Consider the following 13,718-nt stretch of genomic DNA (forward strand, 5'->3'; position numbering starts at 1 on the left):
CGGCGACTCTTACGAAGTCTTGTTTTTCCATACAAGTTATTTGGATGTCTAGTATACAATATGCTGTGGAGGTGTGTAAAGAAAAAAATTGTAAGATATTTAAAATAAATATTGCTTATCTAATTAAAAGTATTATTAATAATTAAATTTAGTCGTACCCATACCCGTTTTTTAATATTTCAATATTAATTTTAATTAACTTTTATACAACAATAAAAAATTACGTAAATGAAACATAATATTATCAAATATTCAATATTACGAGGATGATTGTTTGTTCGATATCGAATACTTTAAAATAAATTATAATTGTTTATATTTTAGATTAAAATACCAAAGAAAATTTGATGAGAACTAAAATATTTATTAAATTTACAAACATTAATGAAACCTAGTTGATAAAATTTAAAAATATTTAAAAATATATAAAAGGAAAACAAATATTTAAATTAAAATACATTTTAAATGTTTGTTTACTTCAATTTTTTAAATTCTTATAAATCTCTTTTTTATACACTAATAAAAGTTATAATACATCACTTGATCAAAATGAAGCAAAGAACAAGTAATAAACATAATAATAAAATCTTGACATAGATCTTGTATCTTTTGAACTCTAATATATGTTGGATGGTGATAAAAAAATATTCATGACAATTACATTAAATTTTTATTGTAGTAAATAAAAGTTATTTATTTATAGTGAAAAAATTATAGTATGATTGATAATAAGTTAGAAAATAAAAAATAATTAAATAAAATATATCGAAATAGTATTCTACATGATGAAAATAAATAACAAATAAAAATATAAAAAATTAACAAATTAACAAATGTGTGTCTTAAAAATAATTTGAGAGACTATTGAAAGAAATCGCACAAAGAAAAATAAATGTATAATTAAGGGTATGATAAGATGAAAAATACCTTAGAGATCTAAGAAAAATTTCAAATATTAATATATATACTCAATGGTTGAGAAATAACAAAAATTGTTTTAGCGAAACAAAAAAAATTCTTCAAATGAAACAAAAATGAATAATAGTAAGTAAATAATTTTTTATTACAAGTAAATGAAAGGTTTATGCTATTAAACAATTAAATTGAGAGTATTAAGCATTCTCATGTTAAAGGAAAATATATAATAAATAAAAATATTAAAAAATAATAGAAATAATCAAATGTGAAACATAATTTTTTTTAATTGACATACATCATTTTAACATAATTACATCAAAGTTATGATAAGATGAAAAATATATTGGAAATGTAAATGAATTTCATGACAAACCAAATAATTAGAAGAAATAAAAAACTGAAATATATATATATATATATATATATATATATATATATATATATATATATATGGTTACTTACTTAATTAATGTTTTAATAATTTAAATAGGGAGGAAGATGTGGCGGAGATATATACATCCCCATACCCATCCCCATACTTAATTGAAAAAGTCGAAGATTTCCAGTCAAAATAGAGACGGGTTCGGACAATACCCATTATTTGCTATCTCTAATTGGAAGTTTAGATTTTACAAAAATTTTATCAATTTGCAAGGGTTCTATGGTGTAGTGGTTAGCACTCTGGACTTTGAATCCAGCGACCTGGGTTCAACTCCCGGTAGGACCTCTTACTTTTTATTTAAGGAGAAATTTCTTCTTTTGTCTACAATGATATGCATAATTCATTTTCATTTTATTGTAGAGTAACTTATTTTCTTAAAACATTTGTCTAATTTGAATTATAAGTATAGTGTTTTACAATTTTTTTTTGTCTAATAACACAAAATAAATAACAATGAAGATTTAATTATATTTTTAATCACTGTAAAATGAAAAAGATTTAACATTGAATCTTATAATTAAGAAAAACTGAAAAATTATTTATACAAAAAGAAATTTTAATAAATAACTATTATAAATTTATTATCTAATTAGTATCATTAAAATATTATATTTAATATAAAACAATGAGTAGTTTTTATTGTTATAATTAAAAATATATTTATTTAAAAGTTCATGTTAGACATTAACGTGTTGTATGAGATTTTTTACCTAATGAAAGCACTTTTGAACAAAAATTACATAAATTGACAAATTTATGTAATTCCGATTATCGTTTCCCTTTCGATAATTCTCTTGTTTTCTCTCAACTGTTTCTTATTCAGAAGAATAAGGAAAAATCATGATATTTGTCTTCTAAGAGTTATAATGTTTAATTTGGATTTGTGAATATTATTAAAAACAATATAAAATATGGTTGTGAGTTATAATAATTATTATGATTAGTTATTTTAAATTTATATTTACATAAAATTTAAAATACATTAAAAATATTAAAGATTTATTTTTAAATCCTAATTCAAATTACTACATAAGGAATTAAAAAACTAAAGTTATTTTTTGGTTAAAATACCTTTTTTGTCCCAATTTTCGTCAAATTTTTTCAAATAAGTCCTAATTTTGGTTTTGTGTTCAAATAGGTCCCAATTTTTGTTAATTTTGTTCAATTGAGTCCTTTTTTGCTAACACCGTTTAAATCATTAACGGTCATGAACAGTGACTGCCACGTGTCACTTCGTGGTTTTTTTGAATTTGTTTTATTTTTATTTTTATTTTTTTAATTTTTTTAAATTTTTTTAAAAAAATTTACATTTTTTTCAAATGTACACGTGTCAACCCAGGAGTGTGCCACGTGTCACTTCGTGATTTTTTTGAATTTTTTTTAAATGTCCACATGTCAATCCAGTAGCATGCCACGTGTCAAAGCCAATGTTTTAAATTCAATTTAGTCCCTATATTTGTTATTTTTGTTCAATTAGGTCCCAATTTTTGTTAACATTAACCAATTTGGTCCCTCTCCAAATTAAAACCAAATTTAATTTTTATATTAAAATTCACATTTTTTATTAAATATTTTTATATAATATATTAAAATTCACATCATTATAACTTTGATATAAAAATTAAATTTGGTCACATCTTCGATAGGGACCAAATTGGTTAATGTTAACAAAAATTGGAACCTAATTGAACAAAAATAACAAATATAGGGACCAAATTGAATATAGAATATTGACTTTGACACGTGACACACTACTGGGTTGACACGTGGACATTTAAAAAAAATTCAAAAAAATTCAAAAATAAAATAAAAAAATAAAAAATAAAAAATTCAAAAAAATCACGAAGTGACACGTGGCACGCTTCTGGGTTGACACGTGTCCATTTAAAAAAAATTTAAAAAAAATTTAAAAAAAATTCAAAAAAAATTCAAAAAATAAAAATAAAAATTCAAAAAATTTAAAAAAACCATGAAGTGACACGTGGCAGTCACTCTCATGGCCGTTAATGATTTAAACGGTGTTAGCAAAAAAGAACCTAATTGAACAAAATTGACGAAAATTGGGACCTATTTGAACACGAAACCAAAATTAGGACTTATTTGAAAAAACTTGACAAAAATTGGGACAAAAAATGTATTTTAACCTTATTTTTTATTTTCTCTTGCAGTTTTTGCGTGCTGAGACTTCCTTCATTCTTCAACATTTTCGTTGTCAACTTCCTCTCCAGCTAACTACCAATCTTGTGTCGTCTTCACAGTAGTGTGGGTTAGAAACTTCTTCACATTTTGAGGTAAATGTCTTATCTCTTAGTAATAACCTTTTTTTCTATAAAAATATAGTTAGGGACGTTATTATAACCTAATAATTGGTTAGTCATGTATAAAAACGGCTTTAGGTTAACCTAAACTTACCAAGTAGAATACATTTTGTGCATATTTGGGATAATTACAATTAGGGTTTAGTTTCCTTTGGAAATATGGTAGCTAGCTAGTGCTAGAGATGTCATTGGAGATGTGGAAAAACTTGAAAGTTGGTGGGTGACACGCAAATGATCGTACGCAAAGACAAGGTAACACAGAGTTTTGTTCTGAGAATGAGAATTTCTACATCAATGGCAAGTAATTATTATATTTATTTATTTTATTATTATTATTATTAGGCTTAAATACCTTTTTGTCCTCATTTTCGTAGTGTTTGTTGCGGATGATCCTCATTTTGACATAATGTTTTAAATGGTCCTCATTTTTACCGAATGTTTAAAATGGTCCTCATTTTCGCAATTCATGTTTTATTTGGTCTTTTTTCTGTACGCCGTTTAAATCATTAACGGAGCATTGTACAGGTGGCACACGGTTTGTATTAGGGTGTGTTACGTGTACTGTACATATGGCTAATTAACGTTAATTTTTATTGGGTCTTCTTGGTAAGATCCTCTTATGTGGTGGATGGACGTCAGGGTAGGGAGTTCTTTTCCATAAGACTACACCATTGACTGGAAAGATGGTGAATTAATATATTTCTTTGTAGGTACCTGAAGCAGATTGATATGAAGTCCTCAGCGTTGACATTGATGAAATTCATGGTTAGAGATAAGTACACAGTGAATGTGGATGTTCAACATTGCAGTTGTAGGAAATGGCTTTTGACTGCTATCCCTTGCTGCCATGCTATTGCAGCAATGAATTTCATCAATGTTAATGTTGAGGACTTCATACCAATCTGCTTCAGGAGATCCACCTATAGTACACGTAACACACCCTAATACAAACTGTGTCACCTGTACAATGCTCCGTTAATGATTTAAACATAAAAAAAGGACCAAATAAAACACAAATTGCGAAAATGAGGACCATTTTAAACATTCGGTAAAAATGAGGACCATTTTAAACATTCTGTCAAAATGAGGACCATCCACAACAAACACTACGAAAATGAGGACCAAAAAGGTATTTAAGCCTTATTATTATTATATTTATTATTTATACTTATTTTATTATTTTTATTATTTATTTTATTAACGCTATTGTTATATATTTTATTATTATTATTATTATTATTATTTGATTTATCATATTTCATTTGATTTTAGTCAAATAGATTTATTTACTTAATAATTATGAAATTGATTTTTAATGTAAGAGTTAAAAAGAAGCATACTTTCTCCTCGAATCTTCTCATATGAGAGAAGAAAGTTCAAGAAAGAATTTTGTTTTGTTTTTCATACTTTATTGCCTTAATTTCTTTTAACTTTCTTTACATTTCTGCACTTACAAATTTTCTATGTGCGGAAACAAACATACCAGAGAGCGAAAATCGATTACAAAATACATGGTAAATGAATAAAATAATTTCACGGTATTAAAGTTTTAAATCAAATCAAATAGGTAAAATAGTAAAATAATTTAAGAAAAAAAAGTTATATGGTCCTATAAATAATTTGTGTTATTAATATATATATATATATAATATTATTTTAAGAAATTTTATAAAATTTCCTTTAATAGAAACATATCGATTGATATTTTTGATATGGAAAATATCCGAGTGGAGAAGGAATCAATGGAGCGAGAATTGATTATCAATAAGAAAATTATATTTTAACTTTTTCTTTACTATATTTTACATTCCTTACTATTACATCAGAAAAACAGAAAAGCAGAGGAAAGAAAGAAAAATGTATTGATCGGAAAACTGACGAGAAAACTCTACAAAAAGAGTTTAAATATTTCTAGAATACAAGGTAACTAAAAGCAGGGGTAGAAAGGTAAAAGCCCCCCTCAAGTTGGAGCAAAAATGTTTTGGAGAGCCAACTTGTTGATGAGCGGTGCAAACTTTTGATGTGGTAAGGCTTTAGTGAAGAGATCTACAACTTGCTGATGTGACTTTACGTGGATAAGCCTTAGGAAACCAGATTCCACGTGTTCTCTCACAAAATGGACATCAATGTCTATGTGTTTAGACCTCTGATGTGAAACATGATTTGATGATAGATGAATGGCAGAAACATTGTCACATAAAAGAAGAACCTTTTGCGGTTGGTGGTCAAAGAACCTGAGGAGTTGCTTGAGCCAAAGTAACTCTGAAGTGATAGAAGCAATAGCCCTGTATTCAGCTTCTGTTGAAGATCTAGAGACGGTAGGCTATTTTTTTGATTTCCAAGTAAGGAGAGAATCACCCATGAAGATACAAAAACCAGTGGTGGATTTTCTGCTGTCTAAACAGCTGCCCTAATCAGCATCCACATAAGCACTAAGGGTGAAACTAGATTGAGAAGAGAAAAGAAGCCCTTGTCCAGGATTGGCCTTCAAGTAGCAGAGAATCTGATGAATTGCAAGAAGATGCGGTGTCCGAGGCTGGTTCATGAACTGGCTGAGCTTGTTGACAACAAAACAAATGTCAGGTCGAGAGATACAAATGTACATGAGTCTGCCTAGTAGTCGTCTATATGCAGAAGGATAAGGCAATAAGTCACCATATGTGGAGGTCAAATGTAGATTGGGATCCATTGGGATAACAACAGATTTGGCATTAAGAAAACCAGTATCTTGTAGGAGTTGGATGATATACTTCCTTTGGCATAGATTGATGCCTTGTTTGGATTTTGCAATTTCAAGCCCAAGGAAAAAATTCAGATCTCCTACAACATTGAACTTGAAAAGATTCTGAAGGATGTTTTGGCAGCTGGTTAAACAATCTGTGTTTGGTCCTGCAAGAATGATATCGTCGACATATACTAGCAAAAAAACTATGTTGTTTTCTTCACCATAACGGAAAAGAGAATAATCACTAGTGCATTGTATAAAACCATGACATTTTAGTGATGTAGAAAAATGTTTAAACCATTGTCGAGATGCTTGCTTTAAGCCATACAAAGATCTATTCAACCGACAAACAAGATTACCATTAGCATTTTGTGGGGTCTTGTAGCCTTGTGGTATTTTCATGTATACCTCTTCATCTATATAGCCATTCAGAAAAGCATTTTGTACATCTAGCTGAAAAATTCCATTGTTTAATGGCAGCCAAAGATAAAAGAACGCGTACAGTAGTAATAGTAGCAACAGGAGAGAAAATGTCAAGGAAATCAATACCTGCTTCTTGTGTAAACCCACGTGCTACAAGTCTAGCTTTTCTTTTGGCTAAGGTACCATCAACATTATATTTTACCTTGTAAATCCACTTATAGCTGATGGCCTTTTTGTCTTTAGGTAGAGGAACAATATCCCATGTGTGATTAGTATCCATTGCTTCAAGCTCTTTATCCATAGCAGTTTGCCGTTCAGGGAAACGAACAACTTGATGATAATATGTTGGTTCATAAATGTTGCTGATTTGCACAACAAAATTGCGGTATGCAGTAGAAAGCTTATCATATGAAATGGAGTGATATATAGAATTAGATGACTGCAAGTTAGGTATAGAAACAATATATTCATTTAAATAAGCAGGAGGATGAATGTTGCGAGAAGATCTTCTAGGAATATTAGGTTGATAAGTCAAATCATTATTGTCATTATGAGAAGGATGACTGTTTTCAGCTTGGTGGTTGAAAAAAGTTTGTGGCAGGAGAAAAATCATTTGCAGAGGAACAACAGTATGGATAAAAGGGTCACTAGTCTGATTTAATTTTGATGTAGAGTGGTGATGTTGCATGATAAAAGGCATACTATTTTCATGAAAAATCACATTTCTAGAGATAATAATTTTTCCAGATTCAAGGCCATACAACTTATAACCTTTGACCCCAGTAGGATAACCAATAAAAATAGTAGGTTCAACCCTAGGACTAAACTTCTGTCTTTCATGTTTCTGGGTAGTAGCATAACATAAAGACCCAAAAATCTTAAAGTTGGAATAGTCAGGAGCAATATTGTAAAGAATTTGATAAGGGCTGCAATTATTTAAAACAAGAGATGGTATCCTATTGATGATATATGTAGCAGTTAAAATGCAGTCACCCCAAAAGACAATAGGAACATTAGACTGAAATAACAAAGATCTAGCCACATTTAACAAATGTTGATGTTTTCTTTCTACAATAGAATTTTGTTCTGGTGTATAAGGACATGAGAATTGATGCAAAGTTCCTTCAGAGGCGAGAAAATCAGTTAGCAAAAATTCCTTTGCATTATCACTTCTTAAGCATTTTATGGATTTCTGAAACTGAGTTTTAACAAATTGGAATTTTTTTTTAATATAAACAAAGGCTTGTTGCTTAGATTGTAGTAAAAAAATCCAAGTAAAACGGCTATGATCATCAACTATTGAAAGAAAAAAACGATGATTGCCATAAGTAGGGGTATGAAAGGGTCCCCAAATGTCACAATGGATTAAATCAAAACAGGCATCAGAGAAGTGATTATGACAAGTAAAGGGAAGACATTTTTGCTTAGCTAAGGGACATACACTGCAAGTTTTACAAGAAAAAATACTAGGCAAATGCAGATTTTTATAACCATGAATCAATCTAAGAATGTCATCAGATAAGTGGCCTAATCTATAGTGCCATTTCAAAGTATTCGTATACGTATGCATATTGTCAACAAGATTAATAGAAGAAGGCAACAAAGTGCTACAAAGTTTATTGAAGGTATTTTGAAAAATATAGAGGCCATCCAGGATGTTACCCTTGCCAATCACCTTCGATGCCTGGGGATCCTGTATGGCAAAAGAACAATTGTCAAATAAAATCTTGTTTTGTGTAAATTGAGTGAGAGAACTTACAAAGATAAGGTTGACTTTAAAATCTGGTATGAATAAAACTCTATGAAGAATGATATGATCATTTAACTTAACCGTGCCAATGGCTTTAACAGGAACAACATTCCCAGTAGGAAGATATACAGATTGATTTTCTAAAGTACTAAAGCAAATAAAATTATCCAAAGAACATGTAATGTGGGTAGTCGCTCCTGAATCAAGAATCCAGACAGAGGAATTTCCTTTATTTGGATATGTGGTGAAAGCTAAATTTTTAAAAAAGGAGAAACTATACATACCGTCTTTAGGTGAATTAGAAGGATGTGGTTGCTGGGAAGAACCAACAGGTGCTACCGATTCTGAAGAAGAATTAGGAGTTGATCATATTGAGCCTTAGTAAGCTGCATTGGGGTCACTCCTTTGTTGAGATCCGTGACTTGGTGAACATCAGAATTGGGTTTCTTGTATCCGGCTGGATATCCATGTTTCTTGTAGCACTTGTTTTCAGTATGACCAAGAATCTTACAGTAACTACATCTTGGTCGCTCTTTCTTTGTGGAACTAGATTGTTGTGGTTTGTTTTGGGATTGAGGAATAGCAAAAGCAATTTGTGAAGATTGTTGTGTTAGAACACCAACCTCTTGTCGTTTTTCTTCTTTAACCAAAAGAGAAAACACACGGCTAATGGAAGGAATAGGATCCATTAGAAGAATTTAAGCGCTGATTTGGGAAAAATTGTGATTTAGGCCCATTAAAAAGGACATGACATGCTCAAACTGCAGATAATCGATCAAGGGTTTAACGCCACCGCAAATGCAGGAAGGAGATGGTTGAAAATCACCCAATTCTTCCCAGAGACTTTTGATCATGGCAAAGTATTGACTTATAGACATTGAGCCTTGTTGGCAAGAGAAAATCGCTTTCTTCAACTGGAAAACCCTAGGACCATTGTTTTGCCTATATCGAGAATTTAAATCTTCCCATAAGATGGCAGCGGTAGAAGAGTAGATGATGTTGGTTGCGATTTCTTTCATTACTGAATTAAGAAGCCAAGAACGCACTATGCTATCATTTCTTTTCCACAAAGAAAAGTGGGTTAGGTCGGTGGGTTCGGGAAGGGATCCATCAACGAAACCCATTTTGTTTTTCGATTCAAGAGCAATGGTGACTGTGCGCCTCCAAGAACCAAAGTTGTCACCATTTAGAGGCGTAGAAACAAGACTCTGGCTTGGATGATCACCATGATGAAGGAAGAGAGGATCATGGGGATCCAAGACTGGGACAGCGGTAGGAGGATTGACGACGACAGGAGAAGCCAAGAAGAACACAGGGAAAGAAAAGAAAAAAAAACTAGATGCGGAAGGTAGGGTTGCAAACTGATACCATATTAGATCAGAGAAACAGAAAAGCATAGGAAAGAAAGAAAAATGTATTGATTGAAAAACTGACGAGAAAACTCTACAAAAAGAGTTTAAATATTTCTAGAATACAAGGTAACTAAAAGCAAGGGTAGAAAGGTAAAACTTACGTGTTATGGTGTTTTCATTTTCAGATTTCATTTTTCGATTTTTCTTTGCTTTGCTCATTTATGAGCGCATTTTTTTCTTTATTTAATTTATAGTTTTAGGTATTTAATTGAATTTGTGTGTTTAATTAGTGATTTAATTGACAATTCTAATAATTGGATCCATTGAGTTTATTGGACAACAATAGCTTAAAAAATGTTTTTTAGTTGGATAAATTATACTTGAATGTTCTAACGTTTATGTTTGGTGATGCAGCTGAAGTTAAATTGAATTAGTAAAGGTGTGGAATTAGATTGTTTCAACTTACAAAATAAAGTCAAAATTAGTAAATTTTGAAAACAATTAAATTGGGAGCTAAATGCACCCCCTAATTTACTGATACACTCACCTTCTCAAATGACCCATGCAAAATTTGTCCTACACTCCCTATTTTTACTAACTTTTACCCTTCCTTCCACTCAAAATTCAACCCCATTCGGATGCTGACATGTGGCAATCCTCACTCTGACAATCTCTCAAATCAGAGATTGCCAAGTGTCCAACATCATAATACTCAAATATTTATGCCCTCATTTAATGTTTAATTTTGGAGATTTAATTGAATTTTGTTCTTAAAAGATTGATTTAATTGAAATTTCTTATCATTGGGTTTATTGAGCATGAGATGCAAAAATATGTTAAAAATAGTTTTTTAGTTGTATAATTGTTTTTTGTATATTATTGGAGGTGTGTTAGTGCAGTTGCAACTAAGTTGAGCTCATGGAGGTGTGGAAATAAATTGATTAAAATTTCATGACACCTTAAGGATAAATCCAGAAATAGGAAATTATCAAAAAATAAAAAATGCAAGTCAAGCTTACATGAAGAAGGCAAGAAAAACATGAAAAATGGAAGAAGTTTGACTACGCCAAGAAGAGGGAATGAGCAACAAAAATTGGACCTTGCGATTTCTCTATCTTTTGTTAGAAAATAGGCTTTAATAATTCACAAATATTGATGATAAAATATAATATGGGAAAATATATATATTTAGATATTTTATTTTATATTTTTAAATAATTATCTTATTTAATTATATCATAAAATATCAAAAGATAATAACTACCAAATCTTTTTAAATATGACAAGATCTTCTTAAATCTTTTTAGATATCAACAACAAACAGATATTTCTTGAAGATATTGGATTATTTGAAAGATAATTGGAGGAGATTACAAATTGCTGATTTGGAAAATTAATGCAAATATTAGTTGGTGACAATTTATCATATATCTTTAAGTAATTAATTAATTTAATTATATCAGATATTGATATTATCAACCAACTATATTTGTCAAATAATTTTAAAACTAGCTATATCTCCCCAAATATTTGTAGATATTCATAACAACTATAAAGATAAATTATATTTATGATTATTTTAAAGATATTTGAGAGATTTTAGCAACAGAAAAGCCCAGTCCAAGTCATATATAAAGAGACCTAGGGGGAAGCAGAGAAAAAAGGAAGCTGGGCACTTCGAAATTTAGGAATCCTTTAGGGGGCCTAATTGCATCCTCCATCTCTACTTTCTTCTTTTGTTTTTATTTTATTTTGTATTTCATGGAGGGTTAAGCTTCTCGGGTTGGTTCCATTGTCATTTCATTATGAATTTTGAAGTTAGAATGAATAAATTTGTTTGTTTTTTTATTCTTGTTGTGATTTATTTTCATCTATGTCTTTTGCCTTTTAATCAAGTAAAAGTAATAATTTTTACATTGTAGCTAATTAGTAAGATGTTTTAATCTATATACATGTTAATCATATGAGTTCAAGGGTTTTTAATTTTAATTGAGAATGTACTTTGATTAAATTTATAAACTTTCATGTGATTGATTGGGTTTTTGCCAATGATCGAGAATGTACTTTGATTAGAGATGAAAACTTTAACTAGAATTAATCAAAACTGTACTTTGGTTAATTAGCTTTTTGCTTGATTTTAGAGGTAAAAGAATGGACACGATTAAGGATAGTAATATTTAATTGAGAATCTACTTTTGTTAAATTTACTATGATTAATCTACAAAGTTCTTACTTTTGATTGACAATTTACTTTGGTTAATATTTAGAACGCCAACAAAAATTATTTGAGAATTTACATTGATTAATTTGAAAATCTACAACAATAATTAATTGAGCAATAATCTTTAGATAACCAATGATGAATCTATTTTGAAACAGCAGTGGAATCAATCTATTTTCTTTATCATTGTTTTTTTTATATCTTTTTATCTTTATCTTCTTCTATTATTTTCCCCAATTTTATTTGACTAACTCTTTTATATAGTTTTTATAAGAACTAATTTGGTATAAGTCAATATGGTGTTCGTTGGGAGACGACTAAGGGTTGAATTTATCTATACTAATATTTTGGCTACTTTCTTAACAATACTGAAGTTGTTATAAATAAGTAGTATTAATTTGATTGTTTCACGACAATGTTATCAACTCTCCCAGTCCATCCATTAATAACACAATTTTCCTATAGGATGATCCATTGGTTCCTACAACTTCTTGTTGTGGTGCATGTTGTCGTGTCTAATTAACCTACTTATTATCAGCTGTAGAAGTAGGTGTGAAAATTTGATGCTGATAATCATATGGATCATATGGTTGTTGCGGATAGTAATCATAGTTCATTTGAAAATCACACGGTTGATTATTTTCATATTAAAAACTATTTTGCATTTTTGAAAAAGGTTTTCTGAAAAGAAATAAGTTGAAAGCTTGTTGAGTAGACTTCCAGGAAAGAGAGGTCCATATCTGTGGACAACTTAAGTACCTTATCTTTCCTTAGCCAAAACCTTCCCCAACTAGTTTCACAAATTTCCCAACAAAATTCCTCAAACAAAAATTATGCTTAAAAAAGTTAAAATAACAAAAGAAAGAAGATAAATGTCAGAAAAAAATAAAGGAGAAAATGTTAGTGATAAACAAAAATAAAAATAATAAAAAATAAAATAAAATAAGAACTAAAATGATAAAAATTCTAATCGTGTTCCCCGAGTCTAGATCGTGCCTCACCACCATGACGTTGTAAACACCACGAGGATGCCATCCTCACCGCAAAAACAATGCCTTCACCACAAACGTTGATCTGCATCAAACCAATCAAAGTTGCACTTTGTTCACGTACTTGCAACCCATGGTGGAGCAAGAAACACTTATGGGGGTGAGAGCGCTCTGACACATGTCAATCCCTCCCTCACTGGACAATCAAAAGGTCAAATATCTAAAGTCTGGTCAAAGTTGGTAAAAAATTGCAAGTATGGTCAAAGTCTGGTAAAAAAGAGGTCTTAAATGGAATTATTCATCTTTTTGAATTTCTCTGCAAATCAAGATCGCAAGGGCTGGATTAGATTTTTGGGCAAAATTTAATTGTTGCTAATTATTTAGATATTTTTAGATAATTAATCAGATAATATCAACTGAGAATATCTTCCAAATATTTTTAAAATTGATAAAATCTGTTAATTATTTGGAAGATGTTGCATCAGCAGATGAAAGATTAACAATAGAAAAGTCTAGTCCAAGTCCTATATAAAGAGATCAATGGGACGAAAAAAAGGTGTAGCTTGAAACTTCGGAGTTT

General features: G+C 29.9%; 1 non-coding gene across 1 annotated transcript; it reads left to right on the forward strand.

Annotated features, from left to right (window-relative positions):
• The first annotated feature begins 1,573 nt into the window (after positions 1-1,573).
• TRNAQ-UUG lies at positions 1,574-1,645 on the forward strand. The gene has a single exon. It is a non-coding gene; the product is annotated as a tRNA-Gln (tRNA).
• Positions 1,646-13,718: the final 12,073 nt, after the last annotated feature.

Source organism: Vigna unguiculata, chromosome 1, assembly GCF_004118075.2.
Source record: "Vigna unguiculata cultivar IT97K-499-35 chromosome 1, ASM411807v1, whole genome shotgun sequence".
NCBI classification, from domain to species: Eukaryota; Viridiplantae; Streptophyta; class Magnoliopsida; order Fabales; family Fabaceae; genus Vigna; species Vigna unguiculata.